Raw genomic sequence first — 16822 nt, 5'->3', positions numbered from 1 at the left:
CTTAACTGTGACTTATTTATTTGTCCATATCCCAAGTAGTCTGTAAATATCTGGAAGGTAAAACAGTTATGCCTAATTCATTGCTGTACCCCCAAATGCTTAGTAAAGTATCCAGCACTAACTTGGTGTTAAATGTGTATTTTTTTTAAAAGCAGTACCAATAGCTATACCCCAATATAGAATAGAACAGCTTTTTTTCTCCTTTAGTATGCTCAGAAAAACAAGCAGCAATTCAATCACCAATACAAAGTATGACATAAGACAACTGGTTCTACTATAGCTTCTTCAACTCCCATTCACACACTGGTAACAACTAATGAGTATGAGCAAGAGTGACTCACACAAAGAAATGATAACTGACGTGGAACTTAGTTTCTGGTCAAGTTGTCTGCTTAGTTTATTGGGTCAAAGGCCCAAAGATGATCCACCTAAGAAGATATAACCATATAGGAGAGAAAACTGCCACCAAACCCAAATAGCCACTAAATAATCGGCTTTTCTGTAAAAGATCTATGAAACTGATACCTACCATTCTTAGAAACAAGGTTGAAAAACATTGAGGAGAGAGGTCATTCTTACAACTCAAATTGAATTATATGGATAAAAGGTATCTCCCAAAGTTTGCATGCCAACTCCTTCTACCAATATTGCATGTACTACTTAAAAAAAGGAAAATATCAATAATGAATAAATGAGTTGGCATTAGAATAAAAGAATCTCAGATTGGAAGGGAACCGAAAGAAATCACTGATGCTCAAAGTGCTGTGGTCTGGGAGTTTCTAGGATTCCAAGTCATAAAATGATAATCTGGCAAATTTTCCAAAATTTAAAAAAATTTAAGAAAACCCATATGTTTACTTACAATAAAACCTCAGTTAATAAAATAGCCATCCAGTTACACAATGCCCTTGTGAGGAAGGCACTTGTTAGAATGGGCATTTGTTACTCTTGTAAGAATTCAATGTAGCACAGTAACACAATTTACCTTCATGTTGATAAAAAGCATTGGCTGTCGGCTTTTATGTCTTGAATAAAACTAAGGAAAATAAACTTAATAAAAAAAAGTTTGGGGGGCGCCTGGGTGGCTCAGTTGGTTAAGCGACTGCCTTCAGCTCAGGTCATGATCCTGGAGGCCCCGGATCGAGTCCCGCATCGGGCTCCCTGCTCGGCAGGGAGTCTGCTTCTCTCTCTGACCCTCCCCACTCTCATGCTCTCTCTATCTCATTCTCTCTCTCAAATAAATAAATAAAATCTTTAAAAAAAAAAAAAGTTTGGTAGACTTTCTGAAACAGAGCCAAGGTGGGGGAAGCTAATGAATGTTTGGTGGCTTTGAGTGCAATATGATTCGGATTCAAGTTACCTTAAAAAATAGTTTGTACAATGAGAAAATTAAGGCACATATAAAAGAGATAAATTAAAACAGGAATAGTATTAAGAATGTTTGATAAAATAATTCACTTCAAAACTCTCCTAAATACCTAGGTCTCATATAAATTTGATTATCTGTTTATAGTTGAATATAAAGCAGATAGGAATAACTACCAATCGGGCGCCTGGGTGGCTCAGTCGTTAAGCATCTGCCTTCAGCTCAGGTCATGATCCCAGGGTCCTGGGATCGAGCCCCACGTCACGCTCCCTGCTCAGTGGGAAGCCTCCTTCTCCCTCTCCCACTCCCCCTACTTGTGTTCCCTCTCTCACTCTCTTTCTGTCAAATAAATAAATAAAATCTTAAAAAAAAAAACAACTACCAACCTGAACATCAATAATCATGAATATCAAGCCTTTAAAATTACGATGAATATAAATACGAAAAAATATTAATTCACTGACAGATTATTTAACCATTTATTTCAAAGCAACACCTGTTGATAACCTAGCACACCTGGAAGCCCATAACAATCTCAATAGTCATTTCAATCCTATGAAAGAGTATTTGATGTATCCTTCTAGTATCTATTCCTAATAGATAGGTGGGATGAAATTCAGATCTGGCTCTATGTTTGTGGGGAATTGGAGGGCGTGTAATTTTTTTTAAAGATTTATTTATTCATTTGAGAGAGAGAGGAGAGCACAAGTGGGAGGGTCAGAGGGAGAGAGAATCTGAAGCGGACTCCAAGCTGAGCGCAAAGCCCCATGTGAAGCTCGATCTCACAACACTGAGATCACGACCCCAGCCAAAACCAAGAGCTAATGGCTTAACTGACTGCGCCACTCAGGCACCCTGTGTGTGGGGGGGGTAATTTTTTAGAAAGAAATACATTATGGCTGTTTTTCAATAATTTGTATCCCAAAATATAATAGAAAGGATTTAAAAAAAAAATCTTAACAAAACTATATATAATAAAATTAAGGAAAAATCTAAAATATATGGATAAAGAACTTGGGCATTTTGGGGAAGTGTAATTCTGAACATTATTCTCTTATTTATTTAATTATCAATAAATATTTATTAAATGCCTACAGCAACAAGCACTATTTTAACTGCTAGGAATACATCAGTAAACAAAATAAGCATTCCTCTTTCCTGAAGCTGACACTTTAGGGGGAGGAGAAAGACAATAAACAAAAATAAGTATAAATAAGTAAACTATATACTATGTTATAAAAATAGCAGAATAAAGTTGATAGAGAATTTGAGGGAGAATAAGGGCAGATTACAGTATTAAACAGGGTGGTAGATCTCACTGGAAAAGTGAGATCTGAGCAAAGACTTTCATTCTATGAACAAAGACATAATCTATTAAATTTTGACCCAGTGGTTAGACTTCTAGGAATCTATACTACAGAAGTCTTCTTACTTGTGCATTAAATGTGGCTATAAAGATATTCACTGCAGTGGTTTGTAGTATCGAATATTCAAAAATAAACCAAATCTTTATCACAGGGGAGTACATATGTAAATTATATGTCCATACAATGGAAAATACATCCACTAAAAGTATCAAGCTAAACACAGAGGGTGAGGTGCTCTTCAAGATACATTGCTACATGAAAAAAGCAAGGTGCAGAACAATGCAAAAACTAGAAACTTCTATTAGTTGCTTCTGGAGGGAAAAAGTATGTGTCTGCGGGATAGGAATGAGAGAAACTTCACTGTTTAATTTTTATTTCTCTTGAATATTGAACCATGTGAATCTATTGCCTACTCCAATAATAATAAATAGTAATTATTTATTTACACTTTTAAAACAATTCATAAGACCTCAATTAGGTAAGACAAAAATCTTTATATCTATGTGGTGAGGTGGAAGGAGGAAGGATTGGAGGTAGAGAATGAATGAAAACTTATCAATGGTTATTTCTACAGAGGTAGAAATAGAAAGAATGGATATTCATTTTTATTACTATAAAATATGATTTCTTAAAAAGAAGTATATTTGAGTTTTGAATATATATTTTTTTCTCTGGAACTTTGAAAGCAAAATATAAAAGTGATGATAAAAAAATAACAGGAAAAATGTTAGTATCTGGAAAACTGCACGCTATAATGCCTTGGATGTTAGCATCCAAAATAGTAAATAATCAATTAGAAGATTCACAGTGACCACAAAATTAAGTAAATTAGTTCTCAGAAGAAGCCTAGCTGCTCTTCACTCAGAGATGAAGGTTAAATTCCTTGCGTGGGTCCTTAGGAAGAAGAAAACACACTGCAGTAAACAATATTGGCCAACAGTAAAAACTTTCATGAAGGAAAAGCAATTTAAAAACAGGCAGCCCAATTATTTACTATTATAATAATTACACTATATATAATTATATACTAGACCTATCTATTTCATGATGAAAGTTCACAATTAACTTTAATAATGTTATCTGATATACATATTAAATATAAAGCATTAAATGGTGGAAAAAATAGGAAAGAAACAGTTTAGGAAAGAGAATAGAAAAGTGAAGAAAATCAATGAAACCAAAAACTGTTTGTTTTTTTTTAAGAGATCACCAAAATAGAGAAACTTTTAGTTTGACTGACCAAGACAAAAGAAGGCTTAAATCAGTTAAAATTAAGAATGAAGTAAGGACATAAAGACCAACCTTACAGAAATAAAAAGAATTATAACATGAATGCTTATAACAGATGAAATGGACAAATTCCTTAAGAGAAACAAACTACCAAAACTGACTCAAAAAGAAACAATGTGAATAAACCTATAGCAAGAGATTGAATAGTAATTTTAGAACTTCCCAGACAGAAAAGTCCAGGCCTAGATGGCTTCACTGGTGAATTCTACGAAACATTTAAAGAGAAATTAGTAACAATTCATCAAACTCCTCCATAAAAACCGCTTAGGAGGGAAGATTTCCCAACTCACTCTGTGAGAAGCCAGTATTATCCTGATACTGAAATCAGACAAAGACATCATAAGGAAAGAAAACAGAGATAAAATCTCCTATGAGTATATGCCAAAAATCCTCAACAAAATACTATCAAACCAAATTCACAAACATATAAAAAAGATTATACACCATGATCAAGTAGGACTTATCCTAGAAATGCAATGCTGGTTTAAGATCTGAAAATCAATTAAAGTAATACCAATAAGAGAGGGAAAAAAACACATCATTATATTAATAAGCACAGAAAATCATTTGACAAAATCCAAAATCATCTGATAAAAACACTTAATGCAAGAGGAAGAAAAGGGAATGCTCTTTCTCTCTCTAAAAATAAACAAACAACTTGTCTAGCATTAAATATTCACTAGGGAGAAGGAGAAGATCATAAAATACACCATTTTACATACAGAGAAACAAAGATTTGGATGGTAGCAGACTTATCTTTGGAAACAATGCAAGCTAGAACATAATGGGACTTGGGGGAAAAAAGCCAAGCTACAGTTTTTTAAAATTTTTTTCTTTATTTATTTGAGAGAGAGAGTGAGAGAGAGAGAGAGCGAACACAAGCAGGGGGAAAAGCAGAGAGAGAGAGGAAGAAGCAGACTCCCCACTGAGCAGGGAGCCTGACTCAGGGCTCAATCCCAAAACTCCAGGACCATGAGCTGAGCCAAAGGCAGTTGCTTAACCGATTCAGCCACCCAGGTTTCCCCCAAGCTACAATCTTTTAACCATGAAAATATCTTTTAAAAACTAAGGCAAGGGGCACCTGGGTGGCTCAGTCAGCTGGGTGGCTGCCTTCAGCTCAGGTCATGATCTGAGAATCCTGGGATTGAGCCCCACATCGGGCTCTCTGCTCAGTGGGGAGTCTGCTTCTCCCTCTACTTCTCCCCCAGCTTGTGCGCTCGTTCTCTCTCAAATAAATAAATAAAATCTTAAAAAAAAAAAAACTAAGGCAAAATAAAGACTTTCAGATGTGTGAATGCTGACAGAACTCATTATCAGACCTGCACTGTAGAAAATGTTAAGGAAATGTTTCCTTCAAGGAAGGAAAGTGATGCCAGATGGAAATCTAGACCTTTATAAAAGAATGAAGAACACTGGAAATGATAGCTACATGGCTAATAAAAAGACTTTTTTAAATTATTATTTAGATTTCTTTAAAAAATAATTGTTTAAAGCAAAAATAATAACACTATACTATGGGGTTTCTATCACATGTACAAGTAAAATGTATGACAATAGGATAAAAGCCATGAGGGAAGAAATGAAAGTATACTGACATAGTTTTTATATTGTACATTCAGTAATATAATATCATTTGAAAACAGACTGTGAAAAGTTTCAAATATATGCTATAAACCCTGAAAGAATGACTAAAATAACATAAAAGTTATAGCTTACAAGCCAACAAATGACAAAAAAGGAATCATAAAAAAATAGTCAATCCAAACAAAGGCATAAAAAGAGGGAAAAGCAACAAAGAAAAGATGAGGCAAGTGGAAACAAATAGCAAGGTGGTAGATTCAAGCCCACCATTTCAAAAATCACATTAAATGTCAATAGTCTAAAAACCCTAATTAAGAGGCAAAGACTGACCCAACTATATGTTGCCTATAAGAAACCCACTTTAAATACAGTTGACCCTTGAACAACATGGTTGTTAGGGCTGCTGACCCCTGTGAAATTGAAAATCTTTGTGGGGCACCTAGGTGGCTCAGTCAGTTAAGCATCCAACTCTTGATTTCAGCTCAGGTCATTTATCTCAGGGTTGTGAGTTGGAGCCCCACATTGGGCTCCATGCTGGGCTTGGAGACTGCTTAAAATTCTCTCTCTCCCTCCCTTCTCTCCCTGCCCCCATATCTCTCTCAAGAAGAAAAGAAAGAAAAGAAAAAAAGAAAGGAAGGAAGGACAAACTAAAGAAAACCCATGTATAATTTTGATTCCCCTAAAACTTAACTAATAGCCTACTGTTGACCAGAAGCCTTACCGATAATATGCACGGTTGATTAACATAGATTTTGTATGTTACATGTATTATATACTGTATTCTTACAATAAAGTTAGCTAGATAAAAGAAAATGTTACTTAGAAAATCATAATGAAGAGAAAATACATTTACAGTACTGTACTATATTTACTGAAAAAAAAATCCGGGTGCCTGAGTGGCTCAGTCTGTTAGGCATCAGCCTTTGGCTTGGGTCGTGGTCCTGGGGTCGGGATCGAGTCCTGCATTGGGCTCCCTGCTCAGCGTGGGTCTGCTTCTCCCTCTGCCCATCAACCCGCTCTCGTGATCTCTCTCTCTCAAATGAATAAATAAAATCTTTAAAAAAAAAATCCATGTATAGTGGACCCACCCACTTCAAACCCATGTTGTGCAAGGGTCAACGGAATAAAGATACAAAGAGGTTAAAAGTAAAAGGATTTTTTTTAAAAGGTATATGATACAAAATATTTATCAAAAGAAAGCTTAGTGTCTATATTAATATTAGAAAAAGATTTCAGAGCAAAAAACATGAGGGATAAGGAGATCATTTCATCATGCATTATATTAATAATATATGATACATACCATGTAAGATACAATAGTGAAGTTTACTAAAGTAATATTAAGGTATAATAAAGTACAATAATAAAAGAATATTATAAACAATTTTACACCAATTCAACAAGTTAGACTGACCCATTCCTTGAAAAACACACACTGCCCAAGCTCGCCAAAGAAGTAAGAAAACCAAAGAAAAAAAAAAGGACGCCTGGGTGGCTCAGTCTGTTAAGCTCAGGTCATGATCCCAGGAGCCCTGCATCAGGGGCTCCTGCTCAGCAGGGAGCCCATTTCTCCCTCTGCTGCTCCCCCCTGCTTGTGCACATGCCCACGCTCTCTCTCTCTGGCAAATAAATAAAATCTTTTTAAAAAAAAAGTAAGAAAACTGAATTTCCCATATCTATTAAAGAAATTGAAATTGTAGTTAAAAACTTTACCACACAAAAAAAAACCCTCGAGGCCCAGATGGCTTTACCAAACATTTAACAAAGAAATGATACCAATTTTACACAAACTCTACAAAAAAATTAGAGAACAAAATATTTCCCAACTCATTCTATAAGGCCAGCATTATTCTGTCACAAAATCTAACAAAAATTGAAGGAAAAAAAAAACACTAAAAAAAAACCCGTAACCAAAAAGAGAAAACTAAAGACCCAATATCCCTCATGAATATATATGCAAAAATTCTTAACAAAAGTTTAACAAATCAAATCCAACAATATATGAAAGGGATACTGTATCATGATCAAGTGGAATTTATCCAGGAATGGAAAACTGCTTTAACAGTCAATATTATTCATCACATCAACAGTCTAAAAAAGGAAAAATATGATCATCACAATAGATGCAGAAAAAGCATTTCATAAAATCCAACATTTATTTGATACAATAAAAAAAAAAATCTCTGCAAACTGGGAATAGAAGGAAAATTCCTTAAATTGAAAAAGGACATCTAAGAAAAACCTACTCTTAACATTACACTTAATGGTAAAAGACAAAATGATTTCTCCCTAAGAGTAGGAATTCTTACCACTTCTATTCAACACTGTATTGAAATTTTAGCCAGTGCAACAGGCAAGGGAAAAAAAGCAAAAGGTTATAAAGGAAGAAATAAAGCTGTCATTATTCACACATAACATAATTGTGTACATAGAAAGCCTATGGAAACTCAAAATGGGCAAAAAACATTAAAAACAATACACTGATGATGATAAACAATGGCAAATAAGCACATTTAGAAGACCTTCAGCAACTATGGACTTCGGGGGATAATGATGTGTCAGAGTAGGTTCATCAACTGTAACAAATGTAGCACTCTTGTGGCAATCTTGAAAACGGAAAAGGTTAATCCTGTGGGGGCAGAGGGTATATAGGAACTCTCTGTACCTTCTGCTCAATTTTGCTGTGAACCTAAAACTATTCTAAAAAGAAAAGTCTATTTTAAAAAATATTCTGTATCACTAACCATCAGAAAACTGTGAATTCAAACCCCAATGAGATATCACTACATACCAAGAAGAATGGCTAATTTAAAAAAATAGTACCACCACCAAATGTTGGCAAAGACGCAAGGAAACTGAATCACCCATATATTGATGGTAGGAATATAAAATGGTACAGCTGGAACAAAGTTTCGCAGCTCTTAAAAAATTAAACACATATGACCATACCATATGACCAGCAATTGCACTCCCCCAGAAAAATGAAAACTGATATCTACACAAAAACCTATACACAAATGTTCACAGCAGCTGTATTCATAACAGCTAAAACATACAAATGAGGCAGACATCTTTCAATGAGTGAATGGTTAAACAAACTGCGGTCCAGTCATGCCATAGAATACTACTGAACAACAACAACAAAAAATTGCAATGGGCTGACTTGTGCCCCCTCCCCAACTCCTGAAAACTCATATGCTGAAGTCCTAACTCTAAGTATCCAAAAATGTGACTGTTTTTGAAGATAGGGCCTCACAGAGGTACAATAAAGTGAGGATATTTGGTGAGCCCTAATCCAATCTGATTAATGTCCTTATAAGAACAGGAAATTTGGACACAAAAAACACACCAAGGAGGGGCGCCTGGGTGGCTCAGTTGGTTGAGCGACTGCCTTCGGCTCAGGTCATGACCCCGGAGTCCCGGGATCGAGTCCCGCGTCGGGCTCCCTGCTCGGCAGGGAGTCTGCTTCTCCCTCTGACCCTCCCCCCTCTCATGCTCTCTGTCTCTCGTTCTCTCTGTCTCAAATAAATAAATAAAATCTTTAAAAAAAAAAAAAATTAAAAAAAAAAAAAACCACACCAAGGATGTGTGCACATAGGAAAAGCATTCCAGAGCGCAAGGAGAAGGTGGCAATCTGCAAGCCAAACAGAGAAGTCCCAGAAGAAACAACCTGCTGACATCTCAACTTGGACTTCTAGTCTCCAGAAATATGACAAAATTTATTTCTGTTGTTTAAGCCACCCAGTCTGTAGTATTTTGTTACGGCAGCCCTAACAAACTAATATATTGATATACAATTTCAATGACTCTTCAGGGAATTACTCCAAGTGAAAAAAGCCAATCCCAAAGGTTAAATACTGTACGATCCCACTTAGATAACATTCTTGAAATTATAAAATATGTCATATTATTATTGAATAAAGATCTTATTAAATATCTATGTATAGCCAACCTGGTCTACTGATACTGTCAACATAATATTTGGAAAGATGATTACAATCATTGGTCATCTTTGGAGAATCTTACGGAACAAATGTGTTAGTTTAAAAACTAGTCAATAAAAGCAAAGCATAAAGTACTTATCCTTCCTTTCCTGAATGAACTATACTTTAGAATAAGAACAGTTAATGAGGGGCGCCTGGGTGGCTCAGTCGTTGAGCGTCTGCCTTCGGCTCGGGTCGTGATCCCGGGGTCCTGGGATCAAGCCCCGCATCGGGCTCCATGCTCCTCAGGAAGCCTGCTTCTCCCTCTCCCACTCCCCCTGCTTGTATTCCCTCTCGCTGTGTCTCTCTCTGTCAAAAAAATAAATAAATAAATCTTTAAAAAAAAAAAAAAAAAGAACAGTTAATGAAGAAAAGTTTCTCTCAATTATTACAACTAATAATTGAAAGAGGAATGATAAAGTTATCAGATTACCATTTAGCAACCCCCATGGATTCAGTCAATGGTCAACAGTAATCGCTTATAACAAAAAAAGAGACATAACAAGATGTTTGCCTCCCAATGGGCAGTCACAAAAATATCTCTGAACTGTACCACCTCTGTATTTCCAGAAAATACAGAGAATTGGACAAATATGTTAAACAATGAAGGATGCAACCTGCAAAATACACACTGTAGGAAATTCTACAGAATAAACCATCCAGTTTCTTCAACAAATAAATTTTAAGAAAAGAAAGGGATGGGGGACAGAAGTAGAAGGTAAAATCTATAGATTAAGAGATTTAAGACACAAGTCAACCAATTACAATATATGAACCTTATTTGAATCCTGATTACAACATGTGAAAAAATATTATGAAATTGAAAAATTTTGAACACTGGATATTTGATAATAAAAAACTGTCATTGGGGGCGCCTGGGTGGCTCAGTCAGTTAAACGTCCAACTCTTGATTTTAGCTCAGGTCATGACGTCAGGGTCATGAGATCGAGCCCAGCAGCAGGCTCTGCACTGAGCATGGAGCCTGCTTAAGATTCTCTCTCTTCCTCTTCCCTTGCCCCCCACCCCAATGCATGTGCACACACTCTCTCTCAAAAATAAATAAATAAATAAATAAATAAATAAATAAATAAATAAATAAATAAAATATTCTGGGTTTTTTTTTTAAGGTTATTAAAAAAAAGAACCTTTTGCAAAGGAGAAATTATTTGCAAAAGAAGGACTTCAGCTCTGCATGAAGAGGTTTCATACGACTGTGGTACTATGTAACTTACATGGAATACCTAGTATTACTCCAATTCCAAACTATTCCTTTCAACTATCTTCCTACACATAATGACCCATATCACAAAAACAAATGCCTCTATCAAGGGCAATATATTTCAAAGCTCTTGAATATATATACACACACAAAACCCTAAGAGGTTGACATTCAGATGTCATTTCTGCTTTATAGATAAGCAAACTGAGACTTGGAGAATTCACCAATTTACCTAAAATCCTATAGCTAAAATGCAACTACTATAATCAAAAGTGTCCTGCCTCCAGGTCCAAGGCCTTTTCCATTCACCCATGCAGTCATTTAAGATGCAGAAAGAAAATCAAAATTCTAACAACTGATTCACTGTAAGTCACAACATGAACAGCACTCCTGGCCAATTTCTTAATGAAAAGTCCCTTATTTATATGCTATATGCAGTATGAACACAATCTAATATAATGACAGCAATTACATATTACACGCTTATTAAACATTTATGCGAAAAGGGAAAAACACTTTTCTAGACAAAATACCACAAACCTTTCCTTAAATTTTAGAAAAAGTACCACATCAGAATCACTACACATACATTTATAAATTCAACTATTTTCAAGGTTGCTTTGGCTATTTGGGGCCTTTTGTGGTTGCATACAAATTTAAGGATTGTTTGTTCTAAGCTCTGTGAAAAATGCTGTTGGTATTTTGATAGGAATTGCATTAAATGTATAGATTGCTTTGAGTAGTAAAGACATTTTAACAATATTTGTTCTTCCAATCCATAAGAATGGAATGTCTTTCCATTTCTTGGGGTCATCTTCAAATTCTCTCATCAGTGTTTTATAGTTTTCAGAATACAGGTCTTTCACCTCTTTGGTTAGGTTTATTCCGAGGTATTGTTTTTGGTGCAATTGTAAATGGAACCAGTTCCTTAATTTCTCTTTCTGCTGTTTCATTATTGGTGTATAGAAATGCAACAGATTTCTGTATGTTGATTTTGAATCTTGAGACTTTACTGAATTCATACATTAGTTCTAGCAGTCTTTTAGGTTTTCTATATAGAGTACCATGTCATCTGCGAATAGTCAAAGTTTTACTCCTTCTTTCCTGATTTGGATGTCTCTTATTTCCTTCTGTTGTCTGATAGCTGTGGCTAGGACTTCCAGTAGTGACAGTGGTGAGAGAGGACATCCCTGTCTTGTTCCTAACTGTAGAGAAAAAGCTCTGTTTTTCCCCATTGAGGATGATATTAGCTGTGGGTTTTTCTTATATGCCTTGATTATGTTGAGGTTATGTTCCTTCTAACCCTACTTTGTTCAGGATTTTTATCATGAATGGATAATTGTACTTTGTAAAATGGGTTTTTTTAATCTATTGAAATAATCATATGGTTTTGATTCCATCTTAAAAAACAAAGCTGGAGGCATCACAATTCCAGATTTCAAGTGATATTACAAAGCTGTAGTGATCAAAACACTATGGTACCAGCACAAAAACAGACACAAAGATCAATGGAACAGAAAACACAGAAATGAACCCACAACTATATAGTCAGTTAATCTTCAACAAAGCAGGAAATAATATCCAATGGGAAAAAAGGCTCTTCAACAAATGGGTCTTGGGAAAACTGGACAGCAACATGCCAAAGATGAAACTGGACCACTTTCCTACACCAAACACAAAAATCAACTGAAAATGGATTAGACACCTAAATGTGAGACCTGAAACCATAAAAATCCTAGAATAGAATGCAGACAGTAACGTCTGATACTGGCCATAGCAACTTCTTTCTAGATATGTCTCCTGAGGCAAGGGAAACAAAAGCAAAAATAAACTATCAGGACTTGATCAAAATAAAAAGCTTCTGCACAGCAAAGGAAACAACAAAACTAAAAGGCAACCTATGGAATGGGAGAAGTTATTTGCAAATGACATATCAGATAAAGGGTCAGTATCCAAAATATATGAAGAACTTATAAAACACCCGCCAAAATTAATAACCCAATTAAAAATGGGCAGAAGACATGAACAGACATTTTTCCAAAGAAGACATACAGATGGCCAACAGATACATGACAGGATGCTTAATCACTCATCATCAAGGAAATACACATTAAACCTACAATGAGATATCACCTCACATCCGTTAAAATGGCTAAAATCAACAACACAAGAAATAACAGGCATTGGCGAGCATGTAGAGAAAAGGGAACCCTCTTGCACTGTTTGTGGGAATACAAACTGGTGTAGCCACTCTGGATAACAGTATGGAGGTGCCTCAAAAAGTTAAAAATAGAACTGCCCTATGATCCAGTAATTGCACTAGTAGGTATTTACCCAAAGAATACAAAAATACTAATTCAAAGGGATACCCCAATGTTTATAGCAGCATTATCTATAATAGCCAAATTATGGAAATAGCCCAAGTGTCCAGTGACTGATAAGCAGATAAAGAAGATGTGGAATTTATACAATAGAATATTATTCCCACCATAAAAAAGAACGAAATCTTGCCATCTGCAATGACATAATGCAGCTAGAGAATATTATGCTAAGCAAAATGAGTCAGTCTGAGAAAGACAAATACCATGTAATTTCACTCACTGTGGAATTTAAGAAACAAAACAAATGATCATAAGGGGAAAAAGAGAGAGGGGCAAACCAAGAAACAGACTCTTAACTACAGAGAACAAACTGATGGTTACCAGATGGGAGGTGGGTGGGGAATGGGTGATATAGGTGATGGGGATTAAGGAAGGTACTTGCTGTGATGAGCACCTGGTGTTGTATGGAAGTACTGAATCACTATACTGTACATCTGAAACTAACATTACACTGTATATTAACTAACTGAAATTTAAATAACTTTTAAAAATTCAAGGATTTTAACTGATTCTTAACTTCTCCTAAAAAATTATATTAATATAAAATTTTCCAGGGTAGTTCTTAAGTCAAATTATTCTGGTTGTATGATCTAATACAGGCATTCATTTACACTAATAAGTGCTTTATGTGCATGAAGTTATTGAATCCACACTATTAACTCCAAGATCCAGAAATTATTTTAGTCATTTTTACAAATAACAAAAGTGAGGCTTGGAGATTTTAGGTAACTTGTTTAAGATCATGGAGCTAGTAAATGGTAGAACTGAGACTTCAGTCAGTCTGTCTGATGACAAATCCTTGCTCTTAACCCACCCTCTATTCCAAAAAACATCAACTACTTTCAGTTGCCAAAAAGAGTTCCCTTAGTTACTACATTTTTCTTCTTGTTTAAAAGAAGATAGCCAACTGTTATCAAGAATAGCTAGAATGGGGCGCCTGGGTGGCTCAGATGGTTAAGCGTCTGCCTTCAGCTCAGGTCATGATCCCAGGGTCCTGGGATCAAGTCCCGCATCGGGCTCTCTGCTCCTTGGGAGCCTGCTTCTCTCTCTCTCTCTCTCTCTCTCTCATGAATAAATAAATAAATAAAAAATCTTAAAAAAAAAAAAAAAAAAGAATAGCTAGAATGGAATAGCTGCATCAGAAATGGGTTCATTTGTCATAACATTCACTTCTCTGCACAAGCCCTGTCACATTCTCCCTTAGAAGTGATTGTATAATCAGAGGTTAAATTCTCAGGCCAACCCTCAAAAACTTGACTATCATTTAAAATAATATTTCTAGGTAAACATCTGGTAATTATAATAGGACAATACCACATCCTCCTCTGTCATACACCCCTGCAAAAAACAGGTACCCAATATCCCAAAGATAACATGAAATTCCTTCCTTGTCTTCCTCCAGCACACAACCAAGGATGATTTCACATCCCCTAGTCCCATCATGAGCTCCATTAGGAAAGGAGATTTAAACTGTGCCAGTTACTATGGAAGGTAAGGACAAAGCCAGGATAAAAGCATAGAATAAGAAAGTAGTAACATTTATTCATACTTGTAGTCAAGTCTGAAGACACTATTACTGTTACAGTTCAGTACAAAAACAGTTTTGTGTGAACTAGCCTGGAAGCCTAACTACTATATTGTACTTACAAAGAGATTGGGAACATAACCCACTCATAAATTGGAAACTACCAATATTCCCCAATACTCTCCATAATCTGCTGCTCCTTCCCAACTTTCTGAAAACTAAAAGCCTAGCATTTGTGAGCAAGAGGTGAAGGAGCTATGACTCCCTGTAACTGCATATGCACAAAAAAAGCTTTGTACATGAAGTACCGAAATCAGTGGAAGTACAGATGCTTTGGGAAGATAATACCAAAGTCATTCATCCAAGATACTTCAGTATTCCTCCCTTTTTAGTAAGGAGTTCCAGATTATGTTCAGGTCTTTGAAACTGGATTCATTTTCTCTTTTTTATTACCAGAGGTTATGCACTGAATGCTTGTGTCCCCCAAAATCATATGCTTAAAGCCTAATCCCCAATGTAAAGGTATTAGGAGTTGTGGCCTTTAGGAAGTGATTAGGTCATGAGGGCTCTGTCCTCATGATTGGGACCAGTGTCCTTATAAAAGAAGCCTGAGAAAACTCCCACCCCTTCCGACTTGTAAAGCCAATGACAAGGTGCTATCTATGAAGGAGGAAGAGAGCCCTCACAAAGACACAGGAATCTGCCAACACCATGATCTTGGACTTCCCGGCCTCCTGAACTGTAAGAAATAAACTTCTGTTGTTTATAAGCTACCCAGTCTGTGGTATTTTGTTAAAATAGTCCAAATGGACTAAGATACTAGAATTTTTTTAATGGTTTTAAACATTTTTATGGGATGTACATTAACATATTTTGCTGTGTTAATCTGATCAGTAAAAACAAACAGACATGTACAATAATACAATGCTAAAAAGAAAATAAATTCATTAAAAGTGTCTGTCTGGAGTGTAATTTAACAATAATTCCCAAAAGATTTATAAATGTTCACAGCTGTTGACTCAGTAATTCAACTTGTAAAAATGTATTCTAATAATCAGATTCATTCATTAATTTATTTAACAAACTATCAAGGACTTACCTTGTGCCAGGCATTATTCTTATGAATAAAGATGTTTATCACATCATATTACAGTGCCAAAAAGTTGTGGGGAAAAAATGTCCAATAATAGTAAGAGTTTTAGCAAATTAAAATATATCTCATGTATAAAATATTATAGTACCATTGGAAACATTATCAAATACCAAAAAAATATTTAACAACATAATAAAATACTCATAAAAAAAGAAAAAAAATTTAAAACAAGATACAAAACTATTATATGTAACTATATATAATTACATGTATGATCCCAAATCTGTGTTTTAAATGACCAAGCCAGGGACCTTGATCGAGTTACTTAACCTCACTCTATTTCAGTATCTTCTAAAACATCAAGATTTTACATTTTACATGTAAAATAAAGATTTTTTATTTCATATCTCAATGGACTGTTGAATGAGTTATTTTTTTAAATGCTTATAATATTCCCCCAGTACATATAAAGCACTAGTAATTATTTGCTGGTGTTATTGGTAGTAGTAATATTACATATACACACATATATTTATGCAAAGAAAAAAAGGAAAGAAATATATCAAGTGCTATCAAAGATTCTAAATTCTAACAAAACTAATTCTGAAACAGTTAGGAATTCTGAACACTACATATTATGAGATACTAAAAATTAACAAGGTATGGCTTTGTTTTTTAAAAAGTCTTTGTATCAGAGTGAAGTATGTATGAATAAAATATGATAGCTAAGATTTGCTTTAAAATACTTTGGAGGGGTTTACCTGTGGAGATTTTTTTAAAATTTTTAATGCTATCAGATGTATGTTATTTACCTCTGTGTAACAAAATTATTACTTGCTTTTCTTTTCTTTTCTTTTCTTTTTTTTTTAAAGATTTTATTTATTTATTTGAGAGAGAGAGAATGAGAGACAGAGAGCACGAGAGGGAAGAGGGTCAGAGGGAGAAGCAGACCCCCGCTGAGCAGGGAGCCCGATGCGGGACTCCATCCAGGGACTCCAGGATCATGACCTGAGCCGA

At 35.2% G+C, this 16822-nt stretch overlaps 1 protein-coding gene across 1 annotated transcript in view; it reads right to left on the bottom strand.

The window, feature by feature from the left end:
- RB1 (RB transcriptional corepressor 1) overlaps positions 1 to 16822 on the bottom strand; it is a 162846-nt gene that overhangs the window by 142152 nt on the left and 3872 nt on the right. The gene's annotated exons all lie outside the window — the stretch shown is intronic.

The sequence above is a fragment of the Mirounga angustirostris genome, unplaced genomic scaffold (assembly GCF_029215605.1).
Source record: "Mirounga angustirostris isolate CCGP_5_RB_7025 unplaced genomic scaffold, mMirAng1.0.hap1 SCAF_3, whole genome shotgun sequence".
Taxonomy (NCBI): Eukaryota; Metazoa; Chordata; class Mammalia; order Carnivora; family Phocidae; genus Mirounga; species Mirounga angustirostris.
Note: the sequence above shows the minus strand (reverse complement) of the source record. Positions and strands in the feature narration are given on the sequence as shown.